Source organism: Hippopotamus amphibius, chromosome X, assembly GCF_030028045.1.
Source record: "Hippopotamus amphibius kiboko isolate mHipAmp2 chromosome X, mHipAmp2.hap2, whole genome shotgun sequence".
NCBI classification, from domain to species: Eukaryota; Metazoa; Chordata; class Mammalia; order Artiodactyla; family Hippopotamidae; genus Hippopotamus; species Hippopotamus amphibius.
Window position 1 is genome coordinate 1,392,433 of NC_080203.1, and position 22,246 is coordinate 1,414,678.

Consider the following 22,246-nt stretch of genomic DNA (forward strand, 5'->3'; position numbering starts at 1 on the left):
TATACTACCCAAGGCAATCTACAGATTCAATGTAATCCCTATCACATTACCAAAAGGCATTTTTCACAGAACTAGAACAAAAAAAATTTTAATTTGTATGGAAACACAAAAGACCCTGCATAGCCAAAGCAATCCTGAGAAAGAAAAACAGAGCAGGAAGAATCAATCTCTCTGACTTCAGACTATACTACAAAGCTACAGACATCAAAACAGTATGGTACTGGCACAAAAACAGAAATATAGATCAATGCAACAGGATAGAAGGCCCAGAAATAAACCCACACACCAATGGGCAATTAATCTATGACAAAGGAGGCAAGAATATATGATGGAGAAAAGATAGTGTCTTCAATAAGTGGTGCTGGGAAAACTAGACAGCTACATGTAAAAGAATCAGATTATAACATTCTCTAATACCATACACAAAAATAAACTCAAAATGGATTAAAGACTTACATGTAAAGCCAGACACTATAAAACTCTTGGAAGCAAACATAGGCAGAACACTCTTTGACATAAATCACAGCAATATCTTTTTGGATCCACCTCCTAGATTAATGAAAATAAAAACAAAAATAAACAAATGGGACCTAATAAAACTTAAAAGCTTTTGCACCACAAAAGAAACCATAAACAAAATGAAAAGATGACCCACAGAATGAGAGAAAATATTTGCAAACAAAGCGACCAACAAGGGCTTAATCTCCTAAAAATGCAAATAGCTCAGGCAGCTCTATATCAAAAAAATAAAATAAAATAAAAAATAGGTAGAAGATCTAAATAGACATTTCTCCAAAGGTGACATACAGATGTCCAACAGTCACATGAAAAGATTCTCAGCATCACTACTAGAGAAATGCAAATCAAAACTACAATGAAGTATCACTTCACACAAGTCAGAATGGCCATCATCAAAAAGTCTACAAACAATAAATGCTGGAGAGGGTGTGGAGAAAAGGGAACTCTCCTACACTATTGGTGGGAGTGTAAATTGATATAACTGCTATGGAGAACAGTATGGAGTTTCATTAAAAAACTAAAAATAGAGGTACCATATGATCCAGCAATCCCACTCCTGAGCATATATCCAGAGAAAATCATAATTCAAAAAGATACACGCACATGAATGTTCATTGCAGCACTATTTACAATAGGCAGGACATGGAAGCAACCTAAATGTGCATCAACAAAGGAATGGCTAAAGAAGATGTGGTATATATACACAATGGAATATTACTCAGTCTTAAAAGAGAATGAAATAATGCCATTTGCAGCAACATGGATGGACCTAGAGATTATCATACTAAGTGAAGTCTGACAGAGAAAGACAAATATCATATGATATCACTTATATGTTGAATCTTTAAAAAAAACGATACAAATGAACTTATTTACAAAACAGAAACAGACTCACAGGTTTTGAGAACAAACTTGTGGTACCAAAGGAGAAACATGGTGGGGAGGGATAAATTAGTAGCTTGGGATTAACAGATACACACTACTATATATAAAATAGATAATCAACAAGGACCTACTGTATAGCACAGGGAACTATACTCAATATGTTGTAATAACCTATAATGGAAAAGAATCTGAAAAAGAATGGATGTATGTATATGTATAACTGAATCACTTTGCTGTACACCTGAAACTAACACAACATTGTAAATCAACTATATTCCAATATAAAAGAAAAATTAAATTTAAAAAAAAGACAGTGAAAAGACTACTCACAGAATGGAAGAATATTTTTGCAAATCATATACCTTCTAAGGTCTTGTATCCAGAATATGTAAAGCATTCTTACAACTCAATAATAAAATGACAAATAACCCAATTTCAAAATGGGCAAGGATGGGAATAGAAATTTCTCAAAAGAAGATATATAAATGGCCAATAAGCACATAAAATATCTCAAAATCATTAGTCCGTAGGGACCTAGAAATGCAAACCACAATATGATACCACTTAACCCACACTAGGATGGTTATAATTAAAGAGAAACAAACAATAGTAAAAAAAAAAAAAACACACGAAGCATTGGCATAAATGCAGACAATTTGGAACCCTCATACACTGCTAGTGAGAACATAAAATGTTGCAGCTGTTACAGAAAACAGTCTGGAAGTTACTTAAATGGTTAAACGGTGTTACCATATGACCCAGCCATCCACTATTAGAAAAATGCGAAGATAGCTCCACACAAAAACTTGTACACACGTGTTCATAGCAGCATTATTCACAAAAGCCAAAAAGTGGAAACAATACAAATGTCCATCAACTGATAAATGGATAAACAAAATGTAGTGTATTCATACAATAGACTATTATTCAGCCATATAAAGAAACGAAGTGTTGATACATGCTACAACGTGAATTGAACTTGAAAATATTAGGCTAAGTGAAAGAATCCAGTCACAAAGGAACATACATTGTATGATTCAATTTACATGAAATATGCAGAATAGGCAAATCTATACAGATAGAAAGTAAATTAGTGGTTGCCAGTGGTGGGGGTGGTGGAAGATCATGGCTAAGGGGTGCAGGGTTTCTTTGGAGCATGATGAAAATGTTCTAAACTTGACTGTGGTGACGGATGCACAATTCTGTGAATATAGTAAAAGTCACTTTAAATGTGTGAATTGTATGGTATGTGAATTATATCTCAATAAATCTGTTTAAAAACAATGTCCATGGACTTCCTAGGTAGCTCAGTGGTTAAGAATCTGCCTACGAATGCAGGGGACACAGGTTCGATCCCTGCCCCAGGAAGATTCCACATGCCGTGGAGCAGCTAAGCCCATGCGCCACAACTCTTGAGCCTGCACTCTAGAGCCCATGAGCTACAACTGTTGAGCCCATGTGCCGCAACTACTGAAGGCCACGTGCCTAGAGCCGGTGCTCCGCAACAAGAGAAGACACTGCAATGAGGAGCCCATGCACCACAACGAAGAGTATTCCCCGCTCGCCACAACTAGAGAAAGGTAGAGTGCAGCAAGGAAGACCCAACGCAGCCAATAAAAAATAAATAAATTTATTTTAAAAAATAAAAAATAAATAAAAAATAAAAACATGCCCATAGGGACTTCCTGGTGGCACAGTGGTTAAGAATCTGTCTGCTAATGCAGAGGACACGGGTTTGATCTCTGGTCCGGGAATTTTCCCACATGCTGCAGAGCAACTAAACCCGTGCACCACAACTACTAAGCCTGTGCTCTAGAGCCCACAAGCCATATCTGTTGAGCCCATGTGCCACAACTACTGAAGTCCGTGCACCTAGAACCTGTGCTCCACAACAAGAGAAGCCACCGCACTAAGAAGCCTGTGAACCGCAACAAAGAGTAGCCCCTGCTTGTCGCAACTAGAGAAAGCCCACGTGCAGCAACAAAGACCCAATGCAGCCAATATTAATTAATTAATTAATTTTAAAAATACATGGAAGGTTTTCTTTAAAAAAATATAAATAATCCACAAAATTGAGACTCTGGGAAACTACAGATAAACACTCCAACAAACAAATGGCAAGAAAAAAATAAAACAGAGAGAGAGATGAAGTAGAAATCTATATTCAAAGAGTTTTTAAAAATAAACTGACCAGTTTCAATTTCAGACATTATTATGGTATGAGTCAAACAAACTGAAAAAGAGAAAACATTTACTACATGTATGAGACAATAGGAAATTACTATACCAACTGAATATCTGATGATATTAAGGAAATATTTTTTGGTGTGATAATGGTATCGTGGGTTATGTCAAATAAAAAGGTCCTTATATTTTATAGCTATATACTGAAAGGTTTACCAATGAAATAATAAAACATAAAAGAGACTTGCATCAAAATAATCTAGATGAAATACAACTTGCAATGAATTGAATAGTTGAGGCTGGTTGATAGGTATATGGAGATCATTATCTCATCCTCTCTACTTTGGTGTAGATTTGAAAATTTCCATTAATAACATTTTTTCAAAATAAAAAATGTCTCAGAGCTGGAGGGGGTGCCCCTATACTCTGGAGAGGCTAACTGTAGTGGAGGTCACTGACCTGCACTTTGGGGGTGGCCTTCAGCTGCTGAGAGTTTGTAGTAAAAGTATGGGCAGAGTAGGGGCAGTGCTGGGAGTCTCTTGTACTGCTCTGCTGGAGAGGTCCCTTTACTAGATGTACAGATGCTGTGGGGTAAGCTGGGATATAGATGAAGAGCACGCTGAATGCCTTGGGAGGCTATGGAGTCCCAGAGACCCTGAGTCTCTCGCCCAGGAGGTCAGTCATACTGAAGAATTTGGGCCCAGCACTCCCGGTAGTACCCTATGAAGCCCAAATAAATCTTTGGCCATACTGGAAGGAAGGGATTTGGCTGATATCGTCCTGACTCCCTGGGTGGAGAGGACATCATTTGGGAACTCAGCCTCCAGACTCCTGAAGACACAATTTATGAGAAACAGTTGAACCATAGGGAATGTTTAATTTAAGGAAAAGGGGACTAATGGAAGTGGGGGAGTGGTAGAGGGGGTAGGAAGAAGAGTTAGGGTGGGCAACGCAAGGGGACCGGGATAAAAACTTAGATTTGCCAGATTCCAGAGCCCAGAGGGTTTGCCTCACCAGCAGTAAGGCTAGAAAGAGACAGGTAATAAGAGAAAAATTAATATGATGAGGTGACTAAAATATGCTTTTTCATTGTTTTATGCATTTCTTGGTATAAATCGAAAATAGATGTAAAGCCATTTATAATACAGTACACACATGTAATATGTCTTCTAAAACAATGGTTAAAAACTACTTAGAATCACATAAGGAGAATAAGTAAACTGACCATAATGATTGTGACAGAGTTTGATCACAAAATTTAGTTGTTCTTTCATGCTCTCTCTATGAGCAGCCATAATAGTTGCCAGATTGAGTTTCTAGCATAGAAGTGACTACAGTAATCCAGAAATAGCAGTGGTATGAATAGTGGTTTGCTCACCACAGCAGTTGTGCAGTGAATTTTTGGTTGTTGAACTTGGAAATTTAGCTCTATACCTGATTCTCCATGCCTTACAGTGATTCTGTCAGCAACCAAATATCCTTTCTTTCAACCTAATTTTTATCAAAGTGTAATTTATACACAGTTAAATATACAAATCTTAACTGTACAGGTCAGTGAGTTTTGACAAATGTGTACACTGTGTTAACCAACATCCCAATCAAGATATAGAACATTACTTCCACTCCAAAGGATTCCCTCATTCCTCTTTTCAGTAAACCTATATTCTTTCTACGCCTGGCAATCATTATTCTGCTTTCTATCACCATATGTTAGTTCTATATTTTCTAGAATTTCCTATAAATTGAGTCATAGTATGTATTCTTTTGTGTCTAGCTTCATTAGCTCCGCATAATGTTTCTTTTTAAAATACAAATAATTGCCATTTAATTGATAGTTCTTTCTCAATTTTGACAAATGTACCATGGCTTTGTAAGATGTTAATGTGAGGGGAAGTTGGGTGATGGTTCTATGGGAAATTTCTGCACTCTGCAACTTTTTTGTAAATGCAAAGTTGTTCCAAAATAAGTAGTTTATTTAAAAATAGAAGCAAGGCTTAATATCTTTGCGATTGATCCACATCTGTCACTTGTAATTCATCTCTTTTTTATGGGTGAGTAGTATTCCATTTTATGGATGTACAGTTTGCTTATACACTTGCCTATTGATGGACATTTGCATTGTTTACATTTTAGAGTTATTACAAATAAAACTGCTATAAGCATTTGTGTACAAAATGCTGTATGAATTTGTATTCTCATTTCTCTCAGGTGAATAACTAGAAGTGGGATTACTGAGTCATGGGGAGAGTGTATGTTTAATTTTATAAGAATCTGCTAAATCATTTTCCAATGCAATTGTGCCAGCTTATTTTGCCAGTAGCAAGGTATGAGAGTTCAAATTTCTCCACATTCTCACCAACATTTGATGGTATCATTCTTTTAAATGTTATATATTTGTGTTGGTGTGAAGTGTTTTGTCTTTGTGATTTTTTCCCCTTCATCTAAAGAATAAATGATGTTGAGCATCAATGATGTTGATTTTCATGTGTTTATTGGTCATGCATATATCTTCTTTTGTTAAGTACACATTCAAGTCTTCCATCCATTTCTAGATGGGCTTGTTTGTGCTTTATGTTTTATTTTAGAGTTCTTTATGTATTCTAGATAACTAACCTTTGTAATGTTATGTATTGTGACTATTTTCCAGTCCGCAGTTTACATTTTCATTTTTCTAACAATGTCTTTGATTGCAGAAGTTTTTAATGTTGATGAAGTTCAGTTTATCAATTTTCTTTTATGGTTAATGATTTTTTCCATTTCAAGAAATATTTGTCCAACCCAAGATCATGAAGATATTGTCCCATGTTTTCTTCTTTTGGCTTCATAGATTTAGCATTTATGTTTATGTCTATGATTCATCCTGAATTAAATTTTGTGTATGGTATGAGGTAAAGTTTGAGCTTCATGTTCTTCAATATTCAATGGTTTATGAGACTTCCTTTCCTATTTAATGGCTTTGGTGACTTTAGAAAATATTAATTGAAGTAACCAAGGCAGTGTGGTATTGGCAGAAGGACAGACACCTAGATAAATGGAACTGAATTAAAAACTCAAAAATAGACCCATGCAAATATATCCGAATGATTTTTGACAGAGGTGTAAAATCAATTCAATGGAGTAAAGATAGCCTTTCAAGCAATTGTCCTAGAGCAACTGGACAACCAGAGGCAAAAATATAAACCTCAACCTAAGTCTCACACCTTACGAAAAAATCACTCAAAATGGATTGTGGACTTAAATATAGAACACAAAACTATAAAACTTTTAGGAAAAAAAATGAGAAAATTATTTGGGATATAGGTCTGGGCAAAGAGTTATTAGACAACACCTAAAGCATAGGCAATACAAGAAACATTGATAAACTGGACCTCATCAAAATTCAGAGCTTTTACTCTATGGAACACTTAGGAGGATGAAAAAAGAGAAGCAACAGAGGAAGAGAAAAAAACCACATATCCAACAAAGGATTAGTATCTTAATTATATAAAGAGCTCTCAAAACTCAACCATAAGAAGCAATCCAAACAGAAAATGGGCAAAAGACATAAAGACACATTTCACTGAAGATGATATACAGATAGCAAAGAAGCATATGAAAATTTGTTCAACATCATTAATCAGCAGGGAAACGCAAATTAAAAGCACAATGACATATTACTATAGACCTATCAGAACAGCTGAAATAAAAAATACTGACAACACAAAATGTTGGAAAGGTAGCATAGAAACAATCTTTCATACATTGCTGGTGGGAATGTAAAATGAAATAGCCACTCTGGAAAACTGTTTGGTTGTTCCTTAAAATATTAAACATGTAACTAGTATATAACCCAGTAATTGTATTCGTAGGCATTTAGCCCAGAAAAGTTAAAAAACTTGTGTCCACACAGACACCTGTACATGAATGTTCATAGCAGCTTTATTCACAATACAAAAATACTGGAAACAGCCCAAATGTTCTTTGATGAGTGAATGACTGAACAAGCAAAACAAATACAAAACCATGTACGTGTAGGTCTATTACTGGATTCTCATTTTTTCCACTGATTTATTTGTTGTTTCTTACTCCAGTATCACACTGTTTTGATAAGCGTAGCTTTATAGTAAGTCTTGGAACCAAGGAACCAACATTGGTTGGTTATAGAACCAAAGGTTATAGAACTTATTCTCGCAACCAACGAAGAATAAGTTCTATAACCTTTTCACTATTTTTAAAGATTTGTTGGAAACCCCAAGACATATGTTTGTTCATTCCAACATCTGCACAGCTTTGTCTTCTTCTCTAAAGCCTTGCTCCACAGATTTCATCTGCTTCAGCTACTCTGAGCTCTGATCTTTGCCTCCTGAGCTCAGTGAGACTGCCAAGCTCAGCTTGAAATCCCAGCTCTCCGTGTTGGGGTCAGGAAAATGTCACCAGGCAAAGAACTCAGGTGATTCTGAGGGCTTACCTTGCGAGTTTCTCTTCTACTGTGGATCACAGTCATGTGCTGAGTATTGTTCAATAGCTGTAAACAGCTTCCTTACACATCTTATACAGTTTAATGATTGTTTTGTAACAGCAGGAGTGCTAGTCTAGTGCCATTCACAGTATAGGTTTATTAAACATTTTTCCTGCTTAAATTCATCCAGACTCAGCTTTGGCTGCATGCAACTAAGAGCCGTCACTGATGCAAGCCACCACTTTATGCTATGCTCTAAGTAGGTGCTTAGCATTCACTATGTAATTTAATCTTCTTTTAGAAGAATCCTTCCTTACAGAAAGCAAAGCAATGGGCAAGAGGCATTTCTAACGGTGGCATGAGGGGTAAGGGGAGAGAGGTTTCAGTAAGAGAAGCTTTGTAGATGGAGGAAGCATGTATAAATGCACAGGAGAGTGAGCTCGATGTGAAATAAAATACGACACCTTTGGCATTTTCAAGGGAATAATTCTGAGACCTTCATAAATTCTTCTTATCCAATAAAAGCACTGTAACATAGAATTTCCTCCATAAATGCAGTAAAATACAGTGGTTTATATAGTATACAACCTATAGGGTGGTCTTAAGTGCCCCCTCGTTTTAGCAAAGTCTCACATCCCAGGGAATCTCTCAGTCCTAGCCAAAATGGGATGATTGGTCACTCTTGAAAACTGTCTTTTAATATAATGTGACATCACTCACCTAGCTACAGTTGATTGGTTCTGCGTAGGCACCAGACTTAAACTTGGCTGATGAATCCCTCCCTTACATTTATGGATAGGAGACCACAGTGTCTCCCGCAGCCCTGGAGGTGCCTTGCAGATTTCCTTTCAAGAAGAAAGCTACTGTGAGGAATGTAGTCAGCCAACAGCCTCCAGCTATAATACTGTTAGGATATTTTTGCATCATTTGATCCAAGGCCATTCCCATCCCAAGGATCTCCAGCCATTTTCTGAGCACAAGAGGGAGAGTAAGGCCATTTCTGCCCAATGCAGGATTCATCTAACCAGCAACCTTTGCTCTGGATTTCCCAGTTGGGCTGGCTGATACTTCCATAGAGTTGCACTGCAATCTGAGCACTTGCTACCCATTCCTCCATCATTTTCTCTCCTTTAACAAGCGTCAGACCTGTGTTGTGGTGGGAAGTCTCTCCCTGCTCACTCCTGCTCCTCCTCTTTATCTTCCTAATCATCACCCACAATAAATCTCTAGATGCCAACTTGACATCTGCTTTTCAGATGATACAACCTGGCATAGTGTTCTCCAGTGGCTGAAGATGGAAGATAAAAATTTAGGAAGGTGTCATTAACCACATTTCCTCTTGCATGGACTTGAGAAACAAAAGGAGCTTTGGCTGGGTGGGGAGGAGAGGGAGAGAAAGAGAGACAGAGGGGGAGAGAGATAGCACACAAATAAATGTATGAGGAAGAACAGAGATTAAAGAATGATAGAGAGTCTTAATGGCATTTGAATCCTTGGTTTTGACCATTCTTGAGGCCTAACTGTACCTTGCCCTGTCCAAGTTCTGAATGTTCCGCTCCTAGAATTTTGTGAGACACCCCATTATCTTTCCATACATTTTTCTTTCATTTAAGTTAGTTTCACGTAATTTCAGTTTACTTTCATTTAAGGCAGTTTCAGTGCAAAAACTTATTGTACAAGCTACTAAGTTTGTGCTGAATCATATTTCTGTTGAGAGTCAGAAATGTCCATATTCTGCTCATATCCTCATAGACAAAATTAATACACTTTTCAGCTTTTACCAAATTATTATCCATCAGTAGATGAGGGAAATTTTGTATGGCCTAGACAATTTCTTCTGCAAATTTGTAGCATTCATTTGTTTCTATATAGAGTATATAGTAGAATTGTTGTCATAGACCAAAGCCTCAGCCAAATTCAACACTGCACTGTGTACTGAATATCTATTTTCTGGTTAGAGTCACTTTTAGTTACATAATAAAAGTTACTTTTATTATGAATCTTCATTTTCTTTCTGTCTTTTCTTCATTTTTTAACCTTTCAAAGGTGACTAATAGTTGGTTCTTTTAAAGACCATTTTGAGGAATAAAAATTCATAATTACAATACACATTTTGAATCACTTTTCAACAACTCTTAAGGTTATGAACAGGATTAGAAAGCATGAAAGCTTCACTAAGATGCTAATAAAACCAAGATGTAGATGTTGGCCAAAGATGATGGCTCCCACACATCATTCTTATACAATAGCCCATGCAGAGCTGGTGGTAATTTAGTCTAGAGCAGGGATTGTCAAATTAGAGCCCACCGGCCTAATTCTGCCTCCTGTCTATTTTCATAAAGTTTAATTACAACACACCCACACTCATCATCTAAATATTGTCTGTGACTGCTTTTGCTCAATGAACATGGATTTGAATAGTGGCAGAAAGAGACTGCATGTGCCCCACAAAGCCTAAAATATTTACCATCCGACCCTTTTAAAAAATTTTATTAGCAGTACAAGTGGAGACAAACAGATGATAAGATTATATTTTTAGAATCAGGGCAGGAACAAGCCTGGTGAGTCCTAGTAACATAGAGGAAGGAAGGCCAGCATGGCTAAAACATAAAAGGACCCAGATACCATCACTGGTTTTTTTCTTTTCTTATTTTGTAGCACATTTATACCTACTGCTTTTCATTCAGACATTAACTCACTCATTCAGCAATTGTTCTTTAAGTTCCCGCTCTCTGTCCTAGACACCATGTAAGCTACTTCACACAAAAACACAAATCATAATAACCAACAAGTAAACAACCATAACAGAGGGGGAATGATTTAACTGATGCAAAGAGGAGGAAATAAACTTTTGTTTCACTACTTAGTCAATATTTATCTGATATGCTATGTCACCTTCCCCAAATTGTACCTGAATCACACCTTTCCTGGTTGGGCATGCCTCCCCTCCTCCAGTCACTATCATGCATCACCATCACAGCAGCTAATACTCACAGAGCATTTCCTGTGTGTCAGATACGGCCAGGTGCCTCACACAAATCGTCTCATCTCATCATCACAAACCTGTAGTACAGATACTATTATTATGCTCATTTGTTCATTAAGAAATTGAGTGTTAGAGAATTGAAGTCCTTTGCCCAAGATCTCACATGCGCTCCATGAAAGAGCACTCGTGGCAACTATTTTCTATTTCCTGTGCTCTGGCTTGCTGCTGATGCCGAACATCAAGATCATTGCCGCTTGATGGTATCACCGGCCAAAGGCACCACCACCGCTGCCAATACCAACCAATGCCTGTGCCAAAGTCTTATGTCTAGAGCAGTAATAGTTGGGTCCAGGATATTGTCTCTTGAAGCTCTTAGTATTGTTTTCCATACCTGAGAACAATGAACATATTTTGTAAAAGGGTTCTTTGTAATTTTTACTTGTGCTTTTATTACAGTTCTTACCCTCAGATCTGGAGCCAGATCACCCAGGTTTGAATCTCAGCCCTGACGTTCAACTACTGTGTGATCCTGGCGAAACTGCTTAACTTCTCTGTGCCCCAGTTTCCTTATTCTTAAAGCAGGGATAATTGTATTATCTAAAGTGTTTGTTATAAAACACTTAGCTCAGCATTTGATTTGACATACAGTGCAAATTTGATAAATGTTGGTTACTATTATTAAGGCAACTGGCTTCTTTTCCCAACTCTTAAACAGGCGTTATCTATCAACCTTGTGCCTCTTTCTGGGTACTTTCTGTTGAATTCACCTTACCTCTACCAATGTTATCACTCTAATTGCTACTGTCATGTTTTTTCCTATCGCAGGACCTTTGGTCATCCTGTTCCCTCCATCTGGAGTGTTCCTTTTCCTGTTTTCCTGGCCAATTCCTATTTGTTCTTTAAACTCCATAGGGCATGAACTCTATCTGGTGTTTGTTTGCTATTTTACACTTGGTGCTTAATACTGCAACTGGTGGTCCACAGACAATCATTAACGTTTGCTGCATGAATGAATACCAGTCTGAGTCTATCATCTCACTTTATTCAGTTATTCCTCTGTATATTAATTCACATCCTAGCTAGAGCCTTTTTTCTTTCTACTCACTGGTTGTAGACAATTCTAAATAAATATTTCATTAAACACAGTATTTGTTAGGTTCTGTGCTAGGGACTCAGAAAATAAACTTGAAAAATATGAATTTTCTGCTGTCAAGAAGCTACTTGCTCATTGGGGGACACAGGCATGCAAAGAGAGAAATTATAATCCAGAATGATAAGTGATATCCTCGAGGCCTGTGCTGGATCTATTGGTCATATTGGACCCACGAAAGAGAGGAATATAAACTTACCTGGGAAAGAAAAGGAAGGCTTCACAGAGGAGGTGATATCTACATTGAGTCAAAAATAATGAGTAGGAACTTTCCAAACAGACAAGCATGGGTAGAGAGTGTGGCAGAAAGAATTCCAGGGTAAAAGTGTGTATGTGTTTTTTTCTTTCGTTGATCCTGACTTCTATAAAGCTTTTCCTTTATTACTACCCTTTTGACCAACAATCTGCATCTCCAATAACTGCAGTACTGCTCAGTTTCCCATTTTCAGTGCCTACACATGACATTTGTTTTTTGTGGTCGCTCTCAATTTCTTTCCCTTTGCCCTCAACTTCCATCACACATACCATTTCAGTGAATTTTTTGTCCTTTTTTGTGGTATGTGTTGTTCTTCAATTTTTACGTGCGTAAGATGTGCGTTCCTAATGGCTCGTTCCATTCTAGTGCTCACTGTACTTAACACTGTACCTGGACCTTGGATTCAAGGTGCTCCACTAAACTGCTGGGAGTCCAGCCGTGAGCGGCTTGCGACATGAGCTCAAGAAAGTGGTGGAAGGATACTGGAAGCATTTAAGTTCCAAGGAACCTCGACAGACCACCATCAATAGGTGCACACCGGGAGGAGTCCTGAAAAGGCAAGCCAGGCGACCTGGGTTTTACACGCATCGTTTTATAGGTCCACGCGTCCTCCTGTTTGCGCCTGTGTTTGCAAATCTGCTACGTGACGGCGAGCGAGCAGCACGCCGCCGCCGCCTCGTGGCCCGCGGCCCGCCGGGGCCCAGGCGCGCGAGGCCCCCGCCTCGCGAGGCCGGAAGCAGCGGGGCGGGGCCTGCAGGCGAGCCGCCGGGGCCCAGCGCGCCGCGGGCGGCCAGCGCGGGCCGGCAGCTGCAGGGCCAAAAGCGGAAGGCGGCCGCGGGGCAGCCTTCCCAGGCTCTTTGCTTGCACCTCCTTCCGCTCTGCTGAATTGGGAGTCGCGAGCTCCGGCACAGGTGGGTCCCGCCCCGTGGGTGGGGGAGGGCGTGTTCTGGGCGGGTGCGGTGAGTGGGTTCGCCCGGGCGCTGGCTTTCAGGCCCGGCGCGGTGAGGGCGGCGGCCCCCGCCCTGGCTGCTCGGCCTCGGGGCCGTGGTACTCACCTTCAGGCTGGCGCAGGAGAAGGCCGCTTGCGCCTTGCCGCGGGGCTCTTGTCACGGCTTGTGCCGGCTGCGCGACACACAGCCCGCCGGGAGAGCAGCGCGGGGTCAGACGGGCCTAGTGCCGGGGAAGAGCTGGAAGAGCTGGAGCAGCCTCGCGTTGGGACGGACGCCCGGAGCACATTGTCTCCAGGGCGATCGGACTTCCCCGCCCTGGGTCTGTCCTTGACTGTGTCTAGCTTTCGGCGAGTCCCTGCCCTCTGCATGGTTGACTTTGCTGGGCAGTGTGTGGAAGGTGGCACTTGGCTGTCTACAAGACCTTGCAGAACTGACCTTCTTTCTTGCTTGACAATGTTTTCTGCCCAGATGTTACCCTTTCGCTGCCCCTCCTGAGCCAGAAACCTAGCAAGTCGGGAGTGGCAGGGCAGGACATTGGGGAAGCTAGGCCAAGGAGCTCTCTCTCTGTTCTGAAAACAACTCTCAGAAGCCTACTTAGGCTTACTTACTTTACTGACTGCCCCCAAAACTGGAAACAACATTCATTCGATGCCTTAGTTGAATGTTAACTCTGAAGAATGCTCTTCTGGATGCTTTACCATTGAAGAGTTTAACCAGATGACACGTGGTTGTCCAAAACCTGATGGGTTCAATGAGCATAGTACACTGACTGGCAGAAGTCTAATTATAAAAGACTTGGGTGACAGCTGTATACTCAAGCACTGAAAGACAAACTTGAGCTGCAATAAGTAGGAACACTTCCATATTCCATTCCCTTAGAGCAGTCTTTTAGGGTTGCCTCTTAGCTTGCTATTGCCCTTACAGGAAACACAGTAGTAAAAATTACATTTTATTTTACATTAACTATAAAGGCAAAGATTTGGGAACACTATGGAAGGACATGGTGCTGTCATTCTGATTCTTCCTCATTAAGGAACTGCTGATAATGATAATGGCAACCATCCACTATGCAAAACACTGTACTCTTCACAACCATGATAGGTAAATGTGTTTCTGTAACACAATACTTAAAGAGGTTATACTTGATCTCATAACCAGTTTGATGAAGGGAGCGTTCCCTGGGTGGGTTGAGTCTGGGGGCATCTTTTGCATGTCCCACCTCATTCTCTACTTCTGGAAATGGTGGACTGGGAGGGATCACTTCCTGGTTTTGGTATCTGTATCAGGAACCACAAGCACTTCTCCATCTCTGCTTTTCAACCCTGGGGACAGCCGTAAAATATCCAAATTGATCACTCACTGTCGGCAGTGTTTCTGGCAGCTGTGTTTTCTGCCTTCCAGGATTGGGGGGCGGGGGGTAGGGAAGCAGCAGGCCCTGGATTAATAAGCCCTGCCTGATGGGAAGAGCCTCTTTCTGCTTGGAGCCAAAGTGAACACAGATGCACCGGTTGCGCACCACTGTGGCCCCCTTTCTACAGCACCAAACGTCCCCCGTGCTCATATGGGCTGTGCATGTACCTGCCGTTGCCCACATGTAAAGCATGTACAGGCTGAGAGGCTTTGGGCAAAACCTAGTCTCTGCCACGCCTGCACGGGTTAGGCAAGGAGTGGCCACCGGTATGAATGTGAGTGTTCTTCAGGGCGTGGGACTTGTTGACTTCCCAAGTGGTCAGTAGAGTGAGAGGGAAATTCTGAGAGACGTCTGCTGAGCTGACCTTGTAGGGAGTGTAGGACTGGCTGTTTGTCAGGACCTGGTGGATGCTTGGGCCATATTTTTAGTCTGTTCATTCATTCTTTCACTCCAAAGACAATCAATGAATGCTTGCTCTGTGCCAGGATGCTGATCCTCTCACTGAGATTAGCAGCACGGGAGGACAGTGAGTTTGAGAGGACAACAGGAATTCAACTTGAAACATGTGAAGTCTGAGGCATCCTCGCACTTCCCCATTCCCAATAGCTAATCAGTACAAAGTCCTGTCACGTCTGCATCCTGAACATTTTTATTAAACCCATCCACTTCTCTTTGCCCCCACTGCTACTCAGAATTTCAACCCAGCAACATTCTTTTCCTATTAATTTTTAAAATTTTTCTTTTAAAAGACCCAGATCCTTGCTTGACCCTCAGCCCTCATGGGAAAACCACCACTCCTATGATAACCACGGCAACAACAACAACATCAACGACACACAACAGCCCAGTGAGCTCTGTGTGACCCCTAATAAATTGTCAAAGACACGAACTTACTTTTTTTATTCTCTATTTCCCAAAGTGTGTTCAAAATTTTGTATCGTGGTATAATTTACACACCATAAATTTGACTCATTTTACGTTTAGATTCAAGGATTTTTAGCAAAATTTATCGAGTGGTACAACCATCATTACAATCCAATGTTAGATATTTCCATCACGTCAGTGGCATCTCTCTCTTGCCCGTGTGCACTTAGTCCCCATTACCACCCCCGCCCCTGGCAACCACTAACCTGCTTCTTGTCCCTGTGGATTTGCCTATTCTGGACATTTCATATAAATGGAATCACACAGTATGTGGTCTTTTGCGACTTGCTTCTTTTACTTAGTGTGACATTTTCAAGGTTCATCCATGTTGTGGTATGAATCGGTACTTCATTACTTTTGATGGCCGAATAATGTTATATGATATGTGTATATACCACCTTTTTGTTTATGGACATTTGGGTTATTGCCACCTTTTGGCTCTTGTGAATAAGGCTGGTATGGACATTCACGCACAAGATTTTGGGTGCACATGTGTTTTCAATTCTCTTGGGTAGATAACCTAGGACAGGAAGTGCTGGGTCATAGAATACCTATATGTTTCATCTTTTGCCGAAGTGTTTTCCTAAGGGGCTGCACCATTTTACATTGATTACATTTACATGCACCACCAGCAGTGTATAAAAGTTCTAATTTCTCCACATCCTCACCAATATTGGTTATTTTTCCTTTTAAAAAATTTATAGCTGCCCTTGTGGGTGAGAAGCAATATCTCATTTGGGGTTTGATTTGAATTCCCCTAATCGTAATGATATTGAACATCTTTTCATCTGTTTCTTGTCCATTCGTATATGCTCTTTGGAGAAATGTCTATTAAATATTTTGCCCATTTTCCCATTAGGTTGTCTTCCTTCCTATTATTGAGATTAAGAATTCTTTATATGTTTAGTATACAAGTCCTTTATCAGGTATATTTTTTTCTAGTCTGTGACTTGTCTTTTCATTTTGTAATGGTGTCTTTTGAAAGGCAAAGGTTTTTAATTTTGATTAAGTTCAATTCATCATTTTTCTTTTGCCAATACTGCTTTTTGGTGTTGTCTCTAACAACTCTTAATCCAAGATCATGAAGATTTTCTATATTTTCTTCTGCACATTTTATAGTTTTATCTTACATCTATGTCCAGTCCATTTTGACTTCATTTCCGTGTGTGGTGTGAGGTAGGGGATCTAAATCTATTTTTTTTAACTGAAGTATAATTAACTTTCAACACTGTGTTACTTTCAGATGTACAATATAGTGATTTGATATTCCTATACATTACAAAACGATCACCATGATGTCTAGTTACTACCTATCACCATACAAAGGTGTTATAATGTTATTGACTATATTCTCTATACACTATATCCACATGACTCATTTATTCTGTAACTAGAAGTTTGTACCTCTTAACCTCTCTTACCTGTTTCTCTCATCCCCCCTCATTTCTCTCCCCTCTGGCAACCACCAGTTTGTTCTCTGTATCTGTGAGCCTGTTTCTGTTTTGTTAGGTTTATTCATTTCTTTTGTTTTTTAGATTCCACATATAACTGAAATCATATGGTATTTCTCTTTCTCTGTTTGACTTATTTCACTCAGCATAATACCCTATAGGTCCATCCATGTTGTCAAAAAAGGCAAGATTTCATTCTTTTTTATGCCTGAACATTAGTCCTGTGTGTGTGTGTGTGTGTGTGTACCACATCTCTTTATCCATTCATCTATCAGTGAACACTTAGGTTGCTTCCATATCTTGGCTATTGTAAATAATGCTGCATTGAACACAGGGGTGCGCATATCTTTTCAAATTAGTGCTTTTGTTTTTAGAGTATATACCCAGAAGTGAAATTGCTAGATTATATGGCAGTTCTATTTTTTAGTTTTTATTTTTAAATGAACCTCCATGCTGTTTTCCGTAGTCACTGTACCTATTTACATTTCCATCAGTAGGGCACAAGGGTTCCCTTTCCTCCACATCCTCACCAACACTTGTTATTTGCTGTGTTTTTAATGATAGCCATTATGACAGATGAGGTGGTATCTGTTTGTGGTTTTGATTTGCATTTACCCTTCTCCACAGGGATTAGACCTACATCATGGCTCAACAGCCTCTCAGGCTTTTCAGACTCCATCTCCATTTTCTCTCACACATGTTTTCCCTGCTAAACCACTTGCACATCTATTCCTGTCATGGCATCTCCTTTTCAGAGGACCCAAACTAATGCAGTTGTCAACATTACGAATTGGGAGATTTCCTATATAATATGCATTTCTGGCTCCTCTCAAATCTGGCAACATTTGGACGGTCTGGCAATAAGTAGCTAGACCTGAGTAGTGGCTAGGAATTTTAGACAGATCAAGCATTCTTCAGTTCACCCCTCTCACCACAATTCCCTATTGTCTCTTATACTTTATCTATGTATGTTACTTGCCTAGCCCTTCTGGGCATTTAATTTTGAGACCCTGATGTAAAGGAGCATTGTTTTAACTCATGCAATGCAATATATTATTGCACTAGTTAAACACAGACAAAAGATAATGACAGATAATCTCAGTTTAGAGCTTTTGCATTGGCTGACTTTACATCAGATGTCTTCATGAGTAATTCCCTTTTTGTTCAAATGTCATTTTTCTCAATAAAGTCTATCTTGATCACCATGTTTAAATGTCCTACTACCCCCAGCGTATCCCTTTATCCTGCCAAATAGCTCTTATTTCCTTCTAATCTACTATATAATTTCCTCATTTATTATGTTTATCTTTGTCTTCCTTCTTCCACTAGAAGATAAGCTCCGTGAAAGCAGGCATTTTTGTCTGCTTTGTTCACTGATAGATTCCAAGTGCCTAAAATAGTTGCTGGCACAAAGTTGACACCTAGTAAGTATTTGTTAAATGAACTGTGCAGGAAGAATGAGAGGGAGAATATGGTAGGCAGAGGAAACAACATATGTGAAGGCCTTGAGGTGGTGGGGCAAGATAGATGGGGCCAATTATGTGAAGCCCTTGTAAAGAGATGACTCAATCCTTTTGTCTGTCCTCAAGGAGCTCTCAGCAAATGGGAGGAGAAAAATAATTAAACAGGCAATTATTATGTGTTGTAAATACACTAATAAGGGTATGCACAAAGAGCTGTGAAAACACTGAGTAGGCAGCTGCTAACTCTTCCTAGGGGAGTTAGGAAGATTTTACAAAGAAGGTGACATTTGAGCTAGGTCTCAGGCAGGAGAGTGACATGATGAAAGTGTTTTAAGAAGATTAATCTGGCAATAGTATGGAAAGTGGATTGGAATATGGATGGAATGGAGGCAAGGAAACCATCTAGTCTATGGCAGTAGTCCAGGTATGAGGTGATGAAGACATCTATAGGAATGGAAAGAGAAGGACAAATCTGAGAGACATTTGGAAGGAAAAATTGACAGGAGCTAAATGGACTCTTGGCTTTAAGCCTTTTAGGAGGTAATGCTTCTTCCTCAGTAATAACCATGAAAAGATTCAGATTGACCTATTATGTAATTGCTTACTCTGACTAGAATTTCTAGCTATGGCTGTTCTCCAAAAGTTTCTGTTATTATGATTGATACTTGTTGGACCGTAATTTACATTAAGATGGCTTTAGACTCTAAAGGTTGGGAAGCTCTCAAAAACATCATTTTGACTATGAAACAGCAAATTATTCTATTAAAGGAGAAATGAGGGAAGCTATGGGGTGCAAGGGAAGTTTTACAATGACTTCATAGTTGCTATTTTTTAAAGAATAATATATAGAAGGTGGAAAAGAAGTATGAATATAACAGGTGGCACATGCCTGAAGGATTAGTATTTGGAAGGATAAGACCCCACATTACCTCAGGCTCGTATCAATGCATATTTGCTGAGACAACAAGAACAATTTTAACTACGTTCTCAGAAGGAAAAAGTACATGTGACCTGGGATGGATAAGTTATAACTTGATATTGTTAAACCATTCTCAATGATCAAACGAATTAAGGAGAATAAGGAGAGGTACTTTAACACTGGATTTATATAAGTATACTATCACTTCTAACAAAGAAAAGGGAGGAGGAGTTTTCAATCTACTAATCAATGAGCTAAATATGTCCTGGGTTAGCTTCTAGAACAGATTTTTAAGTGAGTACTTAGAAAATTACGAAGTATTATCAACAAAGACATTCCACACAAGTCTAATTTTTATTTCTGATTATTAGATGTGTTTGTTTATGGAACTATGACAGCTATAACATGTACATTGAATGAATGAATGAATGAAATTTCAACAAGATTTTAACAAGTCTTTTATGACACCCTTGTGAATAAGAATTATGAATCCCCCCCAAAAAAAAAATTTAAAAAAAAAGAATTATGAATCCATATTTATGGGTTATGTAATTAATACAATTGTGTATTAATTAATTAAATTACCATTCTCAAAGAGTGCTGATAGCAGACCATAAGCAAAGGAAGAGTTTTAGATGACCTGTGACAAACCCTACCTTTGGCTTGACCTCATCAATATTTTTTAAAGAATTTTATTTATTTGGCTATGTTGGGTCTTCGTTGGGGTGAGTGGGGGCTACTCTTCATTGCGGTGTGTGGGCTTCTCATTGCAGTGGCTTCTCTTGTTGCAGAGCACGGGCTCTAGGCGCATGGGCTTCAGTAGTTGCAGCACATGGGCTCAGTAGTTGTGGCTCATTGGCTCTAGAGTGCAGGCTCAGTAGTTGTGACAGACGGGCTTAGTTGCTCCACGACATGTAGGATCTTCCTGGACTTGAGATAGAACCCATGTCCCCTGCATTGGCAGGTGGATTCTTAACCACTGTGCCACCAGGGAAGTCCCCATCAATATTTTTATTACTTATGTAAGTGAAGATTTAGAGCAGACCTCTTACCAGATTTAAAGAGGCTATGAAGCTTGAAGAAAAGTAATTCAATCCAACGTCCACAAACATTTATGAAATTCTCCTAAGTACTAGGAAACATGCTAGATGTTAGGGTACAAAAATGAATGAACCAGAGGTCTTCCAATTGAGATGTGTCCAAGTATTACTGGTAGGAAAGACATAAAAACATATAATTTCAACAAAATGTATTGAAAAGGAAGACAGAGGCATAAATGGATTATTATGAAAGAACGAACGCAAGCTACTAGTTCATTCTATGACTTTAGGGAAGAATTCTTAGATGAGATGATATCTCCACTGATTCTTGAAAGACGAATACAAGACAGAGTAGGAAGGGCTTCCAGTTTGAGGGAACAAAAAGCATGAACTTAAGTTTCTCAGACTTAGGAAAGTATAGTGGGTCTGGGAAACTATAAACAGTGAAGTACAAGGAGGTCAATAATCGGAAGTGGGGCTGAGAGGTAGCTCAGGATCAAGTAATGGGAGGCATTATATAACATGATAAGTAAATTGGACTTTACCCCGAAGGCCCTAGGGATCCATTTAAAAGGAACAACACACTAATACATCTATTTTACTTCACGGTTCCTACAGTGTGCAAAATGATTTGAAGGGAGGGCAAATGTGTGTACAGATAGATCAATTGGGAGGCTTTTGTAGTGTTTGAGTGAAAAATAATGGTGGGCCTGGACTAGGATGGTAACAAATAGAGATATCATACAGAGGGTCAGCACTTATAACAATGCCTGGCACCTAGTACATGTAAATATCTGATATATTTGTAATAGGAGTCCTAGGAGAGGAGAAAGAGAATGGTACAGAAACAATATTTGAAGAGATAAGTAAGAGTTTTTCAAAAATAACAAAGTATTGTGTTATTTTGCTATTGCTGCATACCAATTTACCACAAACTTAGTAGCTTAAACAAACATCCATTTATTATCTCATAGTTCTGTATGTCAGAAGACCAGGCATGGCATTGCTGGGTTCTCTGGTCAGTATTAAAGGCTGAAATTGGGGTGTTGGGTAAGCTGTATTCTTTTCTGGAGGCTTTGGTTAAGAATCCACATCCACCCTTATTCAGATTGCTGGCTGAATTCAGTTCCATGTGGCTGTAGGACTGAGGTTGCTGTTTCCTTGCTGCATGTCAGTTATGGATCACTGTCAGCTCCTAGAGACTGTCTGCATTACTTGCCACATAGTCCTCTCCATCTTCAAAGCCAATAGAGAATCTCTTTCACAGCAGATTCCTCTGCTGCTTCAAGTCTCTTTCACCAGAAAGATCCCTGTCCCTTTTAAGGGATCACTGGATTAGGTCAGCCCAACCAAAGATCATCTCCCTTTCTTAAAGTCAGTTGTATCATATACATAACCTAATCATGCAAGTGAAATCTCATCATAGTCACAATCCCTCTCATACTCCAGGGGAAGTTATTATAATATGGCAAGAGTCACTGGAGGTCATTTTAGAATTCTGCCTATCACAAGCATGAAGTCAGATTTAAAAACTGCTATAACTCAGACCAGAATAAATACAAAGAAAACTCATCTAGATGTATTTTAGTAAAGACTGCTAAAAAATAAAGGAAAAGAAACAATCTTAAAACCAGATAGAGAAAAAAGATGTATTACCTTACAAGAAGTAG

General features: G+C 39.3%; 1 protein-coding gene across 3 annotated transcripts in view; it reads left to right on the forward strand.

The window, feature by feature from the left end:
* Positions 1–13,201: 13,201 nt before the first annotated feature.
* The window catches only part of TMLHE (trimethyllysine hydroxylase, epsilon), a 71,272-nt gene continuing 62,227 nt past the window's right edge, over positions 13,202–22,246 (forward strand). For 2 of the 3 annotated variants that reach the window (XM_057718499.1, XM_057718500.1), the window contains exon 1: positions 13,202–13,329. The gene's annotated coding sequence lies outside the window, so the exon portion shown is untranslated. The remainder of the gene's footprint in view (positions 13,330–22,246) is intronic. The other variant, XM_057718502.1, reaches the window with a different exon arrangement.